Source organism: Galeopterus variegatus, unplaced genomic scaffold (genome assembly GCF_000696425.1).
Source record: "Galeopterus variegatus unplaced genomic scaffold, G_variegatus-3.0.2 Scaffold4504, whole genome shotgun sequence".
Taxonomy (NCBI): domain Eukaryota; kingdom Metazoa; phylum Chordata; class Mammalia; order Dermoptera; family Cynocephalidae; genus Galeopterus; species Galeopterus variegatus.
In genome coordinates, this window is record NW_007730615.1 from 52644 (window position 1) to 64382 (window position 11739).

Genomic DNA, 11739 nt, shown 5'->3' on the forward strand with positions numbered 1-11739 from the left:
AAAGGACGAAGCCCCGCCCCCACGCCTGCCCCGCCTGCCCCGCCTCCCGGGACCCGTCCTGAGCCTGCGCAGACGCGGCCGCCACGCTGGGCCCTTCCAAGCGAGCGCCGGCAGCCTGTAGGCGGGCCGGGACGAGCGGCGCATGCGCCCTGGCCGCCGGGCGTGGGCGCGGGCGTGAGCGGGGCTCGCGGGCACCTGTAGTCTTGTCGGGTGGGAGAGAACGTGGGCGCCGGCGCCTCGCGAGCCCCTCACCCGGCTCTACTGCACTGCCTGGGAACCGGGAGCATCTCCCTCTCGCTAGCGTCTTTGGTAGCTGGGCTCCTTAGCCGGGCTTAGGGCTGTCCAACAGAAGCCACCAGAAATTTGTTAAAAAGACGCAAACCTCGACCCTACCGTGGCTTTGCCCGGTGAGGATTTCCAGGAGGCTCTCCTGGCGTGTTTATTTCTTACAAGGTAGCCAAGAGAAACTGTTGGCGCAGTGCTAGGCACTGCTATTCTATAGGCTGTCCCACGCCTCCGTTTTTCTCTCACTGCTCCCAGTTTTGAGTACAGTGAAGGGTGATGGAGAGGACGGAGGACTTTGGACTCCTTCACTTTCCAGAAACGAGTATCATTTAGTTTAGTTTAGTTTTTTTTTCTTTTTACTGAAACGTGTATTATTTAGGACCCAAAAGAAATGGGGAAACTGTCTGGGATGGACTGAATGTATGAGTCCTTCCAGAATTTTTGTTGAAACCTAACCCCCAAGGTGTTGGTATCAAGAGGTGTGGCCTTCGGGAGGTGATTAGGTCGTGAAGGGCAGCGTCCTCCTGAATGGGATTAGTGCCCTTCTAAAAGAGGCCGAGGGAGCTTGTTAGCCTCTTTGGCCCTTCCGCTACGTGAGGACGCGTAGAAGGCGCCTTCTATGAGGAACGGGCCCACACCAGACCCCTAATCTGCTGGCACGTTGGCCTTGGATTTCCCAGCTCCAGAACTGTGAGCAACAAATTTCTGTTCTTAAATTACCCAGTCTAAGGTATTTTGTTATAGAAGCCCCAATGCCTAAGACACAGTCTGAATATTAAAAGGGTGGTTTTCTGGAGGCAGTCCTCAGCCAAAGAAGGGAGACTTGTGGGGACTGAGATCAGCCCTATTTAAGGGTTCAGGAACAAATAACTCCCAAAATCAAGGCAAAAAGGCCACCCTCCTTTCTTGCTTTTTCAGTCTTTGTTTCATTTTTCTGCCAGCACTTCTGGTGGCACAAATGGCCGGGATGGTACAGCAAGTTAGCAAGTGCCTAGCAAGCAAATCCTCTTGGGGGTTAGGGGTTGCCTGACAACCATGGTGGGCACAGGAGTTTCTGTTCCCATCCTCTGTGCTCTGGAGCCAAAAGGTGAGAGGACTGACAAATGAGAAAAGAGTTTCATCTCGTTGATGGCTCAGCATAATTAGGTAGAGATGAAACTGCTTCAGGTGAACTTGAGGGACAATACCTATGGGCCTGCTGCAGTGTCTGAAATTCCTCACTCTTAAATTCGGTCCTTTGGGGCCAAATTTCGGTCATTTGACCCAGAGGCCCTTGTTAAAATGCACATTTGTCATCCAGAATTTAATCAACAGCTTAACGGGAATGTTTCCTCTCCTGCTCAATGCTCCAGCATCTGATTTCAAAGTACTGTTAGGGGAGCTCCAGTCCCTACCAGCCTATAGGTTCCCCATCACCCCCAACAATCCTTTTGCTATTCCTTTGTAGTCATACACTTCTCCCACCCTAGCCCCTTGTGACCACTGCTCTGTTATCTGTCCCTATAGTTTTGCCTTTTCCAGAACATCATATAAATGGAATCGTACAGTATGTAATCTTTTCTGACTGCTTTCTTTCACTCACCATAAAGGCCTTGGGATCTACTCATGTTGTCGTGTGCATTCATAGTTAATTCCTTTTTATTCTGAGTCCAGCTGTCTTTTAAGGAAAGTTATTAGAAGGTGCTATACAACACATCCACTTACATCCCATTTTTCAGAACACAGAGCCACTTCTAGCTGCAAGTAAATGTAGTGTTTATTCTTGTTCCCAGCTAAAAATTCTATTGTCGTGGAAGATGGAGAGAAAGGATAATGGGAGACAGCAGACTTTAAGAATAGTATTGATAAACTAGTTCATCCAGAGGAAGAGCAGATAGCAAGAGCCTCTCTCTAAATCAAATTAACCTAAAGAAGATGGCTTACTCTAGTATAAAGAACTAAAGGAACTTTAAGAACTAATAATAAGAAACAAAAAATGTAAATGATTGGCTGTTGCTTTTGTAAGAGAGAACTAAAGTGTAGAGACTCCTAGAGATCCTCTGTGTGCTCTGGCAGACAGAGCCTCCTTAACATGGGATGTTAGAGCACCCACCATCAACACCCTCTGGCTTACTTGGGTAAGGGGCCGCATGGTAAAAACAGGAACCTGCTCACAATCAGGCTCAGGCATATACAGTCATGTCTGGTGGACTAAAGATGCCCAGTGGCAGCCATTTTGCAAAAAAATATTAAACAAACAAAAACACAGAAGTAAAGAGCCAATATGGCCTGGAATTAGACCTAGGTATCAGAAGAAGCAGTATTTTTCAGGTCCAGTGTGAAACTGTGCCCAAATATTTCTCTTCCACCCCACCCACTCACCCAGTTTCCTGATGATATACATGCACTCCAGCAATGAGAACTGGCAGTATAAAGAATTTTACCACTAAGACCCAAACCCCTTCGCTAGGGGACCAACCATCCCCTCCCTCATAGACTGAGTAGTAAAAGTGAAAATACTTATTACCAAGGATGCATGCCATTCTGGTAAGGTATCTCCTCAAAAAAGGCCACCTGCTATAAAACATAGAATGCTTTCTTCAGAGAGAGAGGTGGTGGTGAGGGAGAGAGATTGGAGATACGGATGAAGAGTACCAGGTAGCAGCAGCAAAGAGAAAAGATCTTCTGAGAGCCAGGGTCAAGGCTACCCAAGAAGTGACCAGGAAGGAGCAGAAATTGCTGGAAGAAGCAACCTGCAGCAGTTGAGGGAGCAGTTCAGGAGGCAACAACACAGGCAAGCAGAACAACAGTGAGGCACAGCAAAAATATCAGTTGGAATACAGACACTGCAAAGTTACCAGCAGAACCTCTGATTACAAGTGATCCTTCTCTTCTACACTCCACCTCACCCCCACACCCAACCCACCTGTCTTGTAGAGAAACACTCATAAAAGGGGAAGGCTGAAATTCTATGTGACAGTCATTTTGTTTGTTTTGTAATGGCCACAATTCTCTGACATAGTTCCATTTGAGAGGTGGGCTCTATGTTCCCTCCCCTTGGACCTGGGCAAGCTTGTGACCACTTTAACCAATAGAGTACAGCAGAAGTGACACTATTGATTTTTGAGACTACGTCATAAAAAGCCATGCAGCTTCTGTCTTGTTCACTGGGACACTCTTGGAGCTGGGAGCTGCCCTATAAGAAGCCTGACTGCCTTGAGGCCACCATGTTGCAAGGAAGTCCAAGCACAGACAAGCTACATATGGAGACTCTGGCCAACAGTCCTGGCTGAGCCCAGCCCAGTCCAAATGCCAGACAGCATCCTCCTGAGGTTCCAGAAATTGTGAAGCAGAAACAAGTTATCCCCACCATGCCCTGCCCAAGTTCCTGTCCCACAGAATTCATTGGCCCAATAAAATTGTTTTAAGCCACTAAATTTGGAGTGGTTTGTTACACAGCAGCATATAGCTATAAAATTCCTGCAGTTTGGCAGAGCCCACAAGCTGGTGAGCCCAAGAGACATCTGTTTTATTGTAAACAAGACGGATGTCTGTCAGTTTGTGGCTGCTTAGCTTCCATGTGCTCTTTCAACTCTTTTGAGAAAATCAGCTAAAATCTTCTTAGTCTTCCAGGTAACATGGCAGATTAGACAGCATGAACAACCCTAAATGGAAAAACTAAAAATGCTGAAAAATTATAAACATTTTTATTAACACACTAGTGATCAGGCATGAAAGTGAGGAATTTGCCAAGCTTTTTAAAAATAAGTAGACAACTAGAATCCTGAAAGGAAGCTGCAAACCTGCCTTTTACATTGCTAAATCCTGGAAGACATAAACTTCCACTTTGACAGCTACCTGGGATGGAAAAAATAAAGCCTAGGTCTGCCAATGGGTGGGAAATTCTAGAAGCAAACTCATTTAGGACCCCAAAGTTTCCACTCTCAGTATGAGGCTAACTGAATAATAAAAACCACCACAGAATGGAAGAGCAAGAAAATGCATGTCTTGGATGTCATAACTTTAATGAAGTTCTAATCTTCTAGGAAGGTCCAAACCCCTTACTACAGCACAAAGTCTGGCCCCGAGGTCCTATTAGTCCTAAACCTTATCCATCAGCCATTCATCTCGCTACTAATTTTTTTGCCCTTTTACTAGTCTGTATCACTACATGTGCTATTTTCTCTGCTTAGATTGCACTTTTCTTTCTTGAGAAAGTAACTACTCATTCTTCGAGTATATCAGTTACAGGAAGCCTTTTCTACCTTTCCCAGTCAGTTAACTGCTTCCTCCGTCGTACTCCCATAGTATGTGAAATGTGACATAATTATAGAACCTATTGCATTGTCCAATAACAATATTTTTTATTACGATAAATTTACAATAACAATTGTAAAATTGTGTAATAATTTTACACTGATTTTTCCATTGGACCATGAGTTCGTTTGGCGCAGTTACTGTGCCTTATTCATATCTGTAATAGTGCCTTGCTTATAGTAGGCAATTTAGGTTTTTTGACTCAAAGTGTAGACTTGTTCCTGATATAGGATTTTATCACATTCTTTGTGTAATTTTCAGTCTTCCCTGAAGTTCTAGCTCAGTGGTTCTTAGTTTTAGCTGCATATTAGAATCACCTGAGGATATTTTCAAACTCTCGCTCCTCAGAGTGGGCCCCAGGCATCAGTATGTCTAAAGCTCTCCAGGTAATTTCCGCGTGCAGCCAGGGTTGAGAATCCCTGCGATGTCTCCAGCCAGGGCCCTTCCAGCAGCACAAAGGCAGCCAGACTAGTGTGCGCTCAAACTGTCGGAAGTCGAACCGGCTGCCCAGTTAAATACACATGTATCCTGGGCTCTCTACTTCGGTGCATATATGTACACAGACCCACCTCGGGCCGCAACCCCGTGCTCAAAACCTAACTCTCTGCCTTTCCGGCCAAAATTTCAGAATCAAATTCCTGAAAGTGGGCAAGCCGAAGCGGAAAGAAGTCCCCTCCAAACGCCAGAAGACTCGATGTCGTCTCGGTCTTCCCCAGGGCTAGGAATGGTGCACAAAGATCAGAGGGACACATGTCCTTCGGACGGCCCTCTCATAGAAGAACCGGAGGGACGTGACATCATACGTTACGCATTGCTTCAGGATGACCGTACGTCTCCCTGGCATCCACAATGGCTCCCAATCCCCGCTAGGGAGACCACACTACCACGTTGGACGCGGCTCACCATCCCCAGCCCCTTTCTCAGGAGCGTACGCTGGCGCAGATTTTCAGACGTCATATTAAGGCGCGGCGGCCGCCAGGACTTCTGGGAATTGGAGTCCATGCGAAGGCGGCGCATTGATTGGGAGCGCGGACGCCAGGACCCATTGCGCAGGCGCATTGCTTTCCCGACCTGAAGAGGTGCAGTTTTTCCAGGGTCCCGGGCACTCTGTGCCGGAGGTGAGGGTTGCGGGTGTGCGTCATACAGGAGCTGACTGAGCACAGCGGCCGAGAGAAGGGGACACTGAGAACTTGGGGAGGTGCTGTGGGAGCAGAACGGGTGACGCGGGCGGAGCCAGCCTGCAGAGTGTGTGTGGCGACGTCCCGGCTTGAAGAGGTGCGGACAGAAGGTTGTCCCCCGCCGTGTGTGCGTGTGTTCAGTGGGCACTGTCACCAGTAGTCTTACGGTGTGCGCCCACTGCATGTCAGATCCGGTACTTTAGGTTGGAATTTTGGAGTCTTCCTCTGCTCCTCCCGTTCTTTCCCATAATGGGTGCTTAATGCAAGTGGGTGGAATTGACATTAAATCTAGGGTGCCGCCTACTCCAGTCCCTCCCAGAAAGCGCCTCAGATCGTCTCATTTAGCTCCCTGCCCTGGGCCTCAGTGGGGCTACATGGAGGAGATGGAATTGACATTAAATCTAGGGTGCCGCCTACTCCAGTCCCTCCCAGAAAGCGCCTCAGATTGTCTCATTTAGCTCCCTGCCCTGGGCCTCAGTGGGGCTACATGGAGGAGGTAGGATTTGTTGCGGGGAAAACAAACAAACAAACACGAAAGAGGTAGCAAAGTGTTAGGCAGATTTGAGAGGAAGATAACTTTTACTGGAGCGGAGGAATAGAGGGAGGCAAGGGTGAAGAAAGGTAACTGGGGCCAGAGTACAGAATACAAGGACAAAACCCGGTAGGCAGGATGGATGGTATGAGTCTGATCCGGGGACTGACGCGAATAAACCTCTTTGGAGACAGTTTTTCTAGAGGTCACATTCATGACTAGAGGGAGGAAGGGACTCGTGGCAGGGAGACATTTAGGTATGTGTGGTAGTTCCTAAGCACGCTGTTATGGACCTGAATTGCGATGGTGTTAGTGGTAGGGAAGGATATAAATAACATTGCAAAAGAAGAATCAACAGGACCTGATGACTAGATTTGGGAGGAAAGAGAGCGAGAAAGGTTGAATTTGGGACACTTGGGAAAATAATAGAACATCTGATAGAAATGTGAAGCCAGGGAGAGGAGGTGGTGTGGGAGTTGCACAGAGAAATAAGGCAACTTTTGAGGTGATTGCAGAATGCTTAATTCAGAATTTGCAGTTTTTGGAAGTGCAGGCGTTTGGAAAAGGAGTTAGGACCGGAGCCATCTCTGTAGAGGCGGAAAATGGAGCCCTGGGTGGAGATGGACTTTCTGACGGATAGCAAGAAAAACATTGTACAAAGACTGAGCTATGGGCAGCATCCATGTTTCTAGGGCAAAACTGGGGAAAAGAGTCACAGGAAGACAACAGCTTTAGTGGTAGGAAGAAAATCAGGCTAGTACAGTAGTAAAGCAGCTACAGTAACTGCTTGAAGAAGCAGAAACTCACCAATCAGTCAAGCTGCAGAGAAATAAAGGTAAGGAGAAGAGGACCATTGGAATCAGATTAGAAGTGCATTGGTAATTTTCAAGCATGTAGTTTCAGGTGTGTGAGAGGCAAGAGCAGAATAACAGGGATTTGAGAAAAGTGGTGATGATGTGGCGTCAATAGGTATGTACAAGGGGACTTCAAAAAGTTCATGGAAAGAGGGCCGGCCCGTGGCTCACTTGGTAGAGTGCGGTGCTGATAACACCAAGGCCACGGGTTCGGATCCTATATAGGGATGGCCGGTTTGCTCACTGGCTGAGCGTGGTGCTGACAACACCAAGCCAAGGGTTGAGATCCCCTTACCGGTCATCCTTTTAAAAAAAAAAAAATAAAAAAATAAATAAGAAGAAGCAGAACATGTTTGAGTAACTAAACAAAATAAGGGTGCTAGAGCACAGAAATCAAGAAAGATCATGGAGCAGGGTGTGGCTGGAGAATAGGGCCGGCCTGTGGCTCACTCGGTAGAGTGCGGTGCTGATAACACCAAGGCCACGGGTTCGGATCCTATATAGGGATGGCCGGTTTGCTCACTGGCTGAGCGTGGTGCTGACAACACCAAGCCAAGGGTTGAGATCCCCTTACCGGTCATCTTTAAAAAAAAAAAAAAAAAAGTTCATGGAAAGATTCGTATTATCTTGTAAATCTATTTTTCCACAGACCTTTTGAAGTATCCTTGTAGTCTTCATCCAAGAAGTTTGATCATGAAAGGAAAGCCTAAATGAGAACTGTTTTGCTAGAAGGAGACCATGGGATTCAATGAAGATAGTTTCAGGTGGAGGCAGCTTGTATGTGTTTGAAGATGTGGAAAGAAACTGCTAGAGATAGAAGATGCTAGGAAAAAAGAGAAGACTGGGTAATGCAGGGAGCAAATTCTGAGAGGAAACAATAGTGGAAGAAAGTAGGACACAGGAGGTAGGACACAAAGGTAAAGTCCTGGAGACATTTCTGTCTTGTTGACCTCACTCATCTTGCTGCCTAGCACATAACAGGTACTTGGTAACTATTTGTTGAGTGGGGGGATGCATGAGTGAATGAATGGGTTGTCGTTGAGCTGTAGAAAGGAAGGGAACTTTCATTTATTAAACAAACTGTATGATAAATGCTTTATATTAATTGTCTCATTTACTATTTATAACTACCCTGTGAGGTTAGGTATTAAACAACTGGGAGTCCACTGTTGGCTTAAATACCTTGCCCAAGGCTTCATGGTTAATAATTCCATGCCTGTGGAATGCTTTCTACTACATGGTCCTGTCTGCCATGGAGCTCACTCTTCAAACCTTCAGTGTAGTTTAGAAGACCATGGTTTGCTGAAATAGAATGGTAGCCGTGGAGGTTTGGAATAGCTATATAGCTTAGATGGAAGCAGTAAAAGCTTTTTAGGCAGTGGCAAGGAATCATTTGAAGATATAGAATGCGACTTTGAAGGACATTTTCTTCAGAGATACTCAGATCCAGGAATAGGAAAAGAGAAAACAGAAGTAGAGGTGACCCTGTGCTGGCAGTAACTCCATGTGGGTCTGGTGGATCTGGGGAGTCCTGAGTGTCAATGAGAGCTTACTGAAGTGACTGCTGTTGGAGTCTAAACCTAATGAGGAGTGAAGTCTACCTGGCAGAGAGCCCACAGACGATGAGCACTTTGGAAATATTGGCTGGTTGTTTAATGGCTGGGGAACTTTTATGCTCACCACCATTTGTGATTTGTTCAGTGCTCAGTTTATTAAAGGCGTAATATAATAAACTAAACTTTGAAAATTGTCTTAAAGCATTTAAATATTGAGCAATTTCAGTTGTAGTTTGATTTGTTCGAAAAGTGCAAATGCTTTAGACAACGTATACAAATACAGTGATTCCAAAGTTATTACTGCACTAAAACAGTAACAACACAGTGTAATATTCTCATCATTTCTACCTTCCTAGGGTTATAATGTTACTTTTTAGCTAATACTAACATTTACTTAGTGCATTATTCTAAACACCTTGTATATATTATTCTATTTAAGCATCAAGATAAGTGCATGAGTTAGGTATGTTCATTATTCCATTTTTATAGATGAGCGAACTGAGACAAAAGTTAAGAAACTTTCTTAAGGTCGCACAGGTAGGAAGAGGTAGTGCTGACTTTTGATTTCAGGCAGTGTAGCTCCAGAGACTGTACTCACAATGACTGTACTCTCCTGTATCTCCAAGTACTAATTTTCATACCTTCCTGGGGTTCAAAAGTAATATGTGGATACTTTTCTGGGAGTGGGAGACTCCTAACAGATTAAAAAGGAAAAGAATACTGTCTTAGGTAACACAAGTTGCAGGCTGTGGTTATCAAGTGGTGATATATCTTCATTTCTATTTGTGTGTACATCACTCTCTGCCTCCTCCTAGCAAGATTCAAACCCCAATCTCTCCTCCTGAGGTTGACATTTTTTTTTATAGTTACGTTAAACTGGTTTTTCAAGTTAGATTTTTTTTTCTTTAAGTTTTTGCCTTTCACATAGGTTTTAGTTTTTGTAAACTGGTGTTCATCCTCAAGGTAATAGTCTTTTGAAGTTTTGCTTGGCCGTTGTCGGATAACTTGTTGTTAAAAAACCCAGGTCTGTCTGGCGATTTTTAACTCTGCTATAAAAATTTATTTTCATAAAAAGATAGCTACATAGAAAACAGACCAGTAGACTGGAATAGAAAATCCCAAAATGTATCTAAGAATATAATAGACCCATTATAGAATAGAGTTGAAAGCTGCCAGAGAGACCAGTAAATATACGAGAGCACTTCAAAAGGTTCATGGAAAAATGGAACTGAAAGATAATATTAATATTTCCATGAACTTTTCGAAGCATCGTCATATATTGGTCTGGTCTTTTGGTATTTTTGAAAATTTAATTGTGTGGGCCGGCCTGGTGGCGCACTGCTATAGTGCACCGCTTGGGAAGCGTGGCGGGCTCCCGCCAAGGGTTCAGATCCCACATACAGACCGGTTCCCACTCACTGGCTGAGCGAGGCGCGGGAGCAACACCGAGGGTTGCGATCCCGTTGCTGGTCCCGGTCCGGTACGGGGGCGACACTGAGGGTTGCGATCCATTGCTGGACATGGAAAAAGACAAAAAAAAAAAAAAAAGGAAAAAAAAATTTAATTGTGCCTTGTTCGTCTCGTGATTCGTCTCCTCAGGGAGAAAGGATTAAGTCTGCACAGTTACTTTGCCTCGTTAGAGTCTGAGGTTAGTTCATTGTTAGGAGTGCACGCTCTTCTTCCCACCTGTTCTGTGTGGCCCCAGTGCTGACCAATCCTCCCTATTTGGGGTACACAGTTCCCACTTCTGTAATTACTTGGCTTATCTGCATTCCTTAGTTTTCTTTTTTCATACTTATATGAATGGATACAAGTATATGTCCCAAGGATACAGCTATACTTTATGAAGTCATATAATGAATAGGAAAAAAAAGTATTCATTTATATACCTAAAGGCTTTAATATTGCCTTCTTTGTATTAAAACCATTTTTTGGTATATTTTATATTAACTTTTCTGTTTTGAGTATGAAATTCATGGTCTTTCAAAATTCCAGTTATTTAATTTAGCAATAATCACTTTCGTTATTTATCTATCCAGCAGGGCCAGGGTCATCTGAGTCTTCTTATTCAGAGATGCAGGATCCACTCAAATTCTTAATGTCCAAAACTGCATTCCCTGGCTTTCCCTTCCGTCCTCATGTGTAGCTCACCTTCACGAATGCCATCGGCATCCACACCATTGCTCAGTTGTGACCCAGGAGTCATCCTCGCGCTCCCCTCACCTTCAGCCTCCACTTCCAGTTGGCTGGTTGTCTATTCTTTTTAATATTTGACAGTTCTCCTTCTCCCCATTGCTGGTGCCACTACTTTCATTCTGTTTTTCATCATTTTTTGCTTAATTAATTATTACAGTCTCCTCACTCGTCTGCTCATCTTCATTCTTGGCCTCCACTAATTGCATCCTGCTACAGCTACTCAGAGCAGTGTGTCAGGGATTCCCAAGATCACCCCACATTCTGGGGTTCACTAGAAGGACTTGGGGCTCAGCCTATAGTTGTACTCATAGCTAAGATTATGACAGCAGTCTATCAAGGATACACAGGAAAAGACACAGGAAGACTCTGGAGGAATCCATGTGCGGGCTTGCTTGGCTTCTGTCCCTGCCATGAGGGGTCACAGAGCACGCTCCTCCCCCAGCAACGAAAATGCTGCAGTGTGTGATGCTTCTGCCCAGGGAAACTCATTAGAGACTCAGCAATATCAAAATTCCAAGCCCCCCAGCAGGAAAGCAGATGTTCAGCACAAACCACGTTATTTGCACAAATAGTTTAGGCATAGTAGATCACCCTTATCTCTTAGGGAACCCTCTCAAAATCGAAGTTCCCAGACACCATCCAAGGACCAACTGTGTAAGCAGAACTTTCTAGGAATAGCAGTCTCAGGTCTGCTGTAACTTTTCTGCACACTACCCTTCCTTCTTTCCTGTTATTTTTCCTGTACACCAAAGTAAATACATACTCTTGTTTAAGAAAATCAGAAAATATAGGGCCGGCCCGGTGGCGCACTTGGTAGAGTGCGGTGCTTGGGAGTGTGGCGG

General features: G+C 45.2%; 1 protein-coding gene across 1 annotated transcript in view; it reads left to right on the top strand.

Annotated features, from left to right (window-relative positions):
* Positions 1–5649: 5649 nt before the first annotated feature.
* ZNF2 (zinc finger protein 2) overlaps positions 5650–11739 on the top strand; it is an 18532-nt gene continuing 12442 nt past the window's right edge. Inside the window, exon 1 of the mRNA XM_008587713.1 lies at positions 5650–5699. The gene's annotated coding sequence lies outside the window, so the exon portion shown is untranslated. The remainder of the gene's footprint in view (positions 5700–11739) is intronic.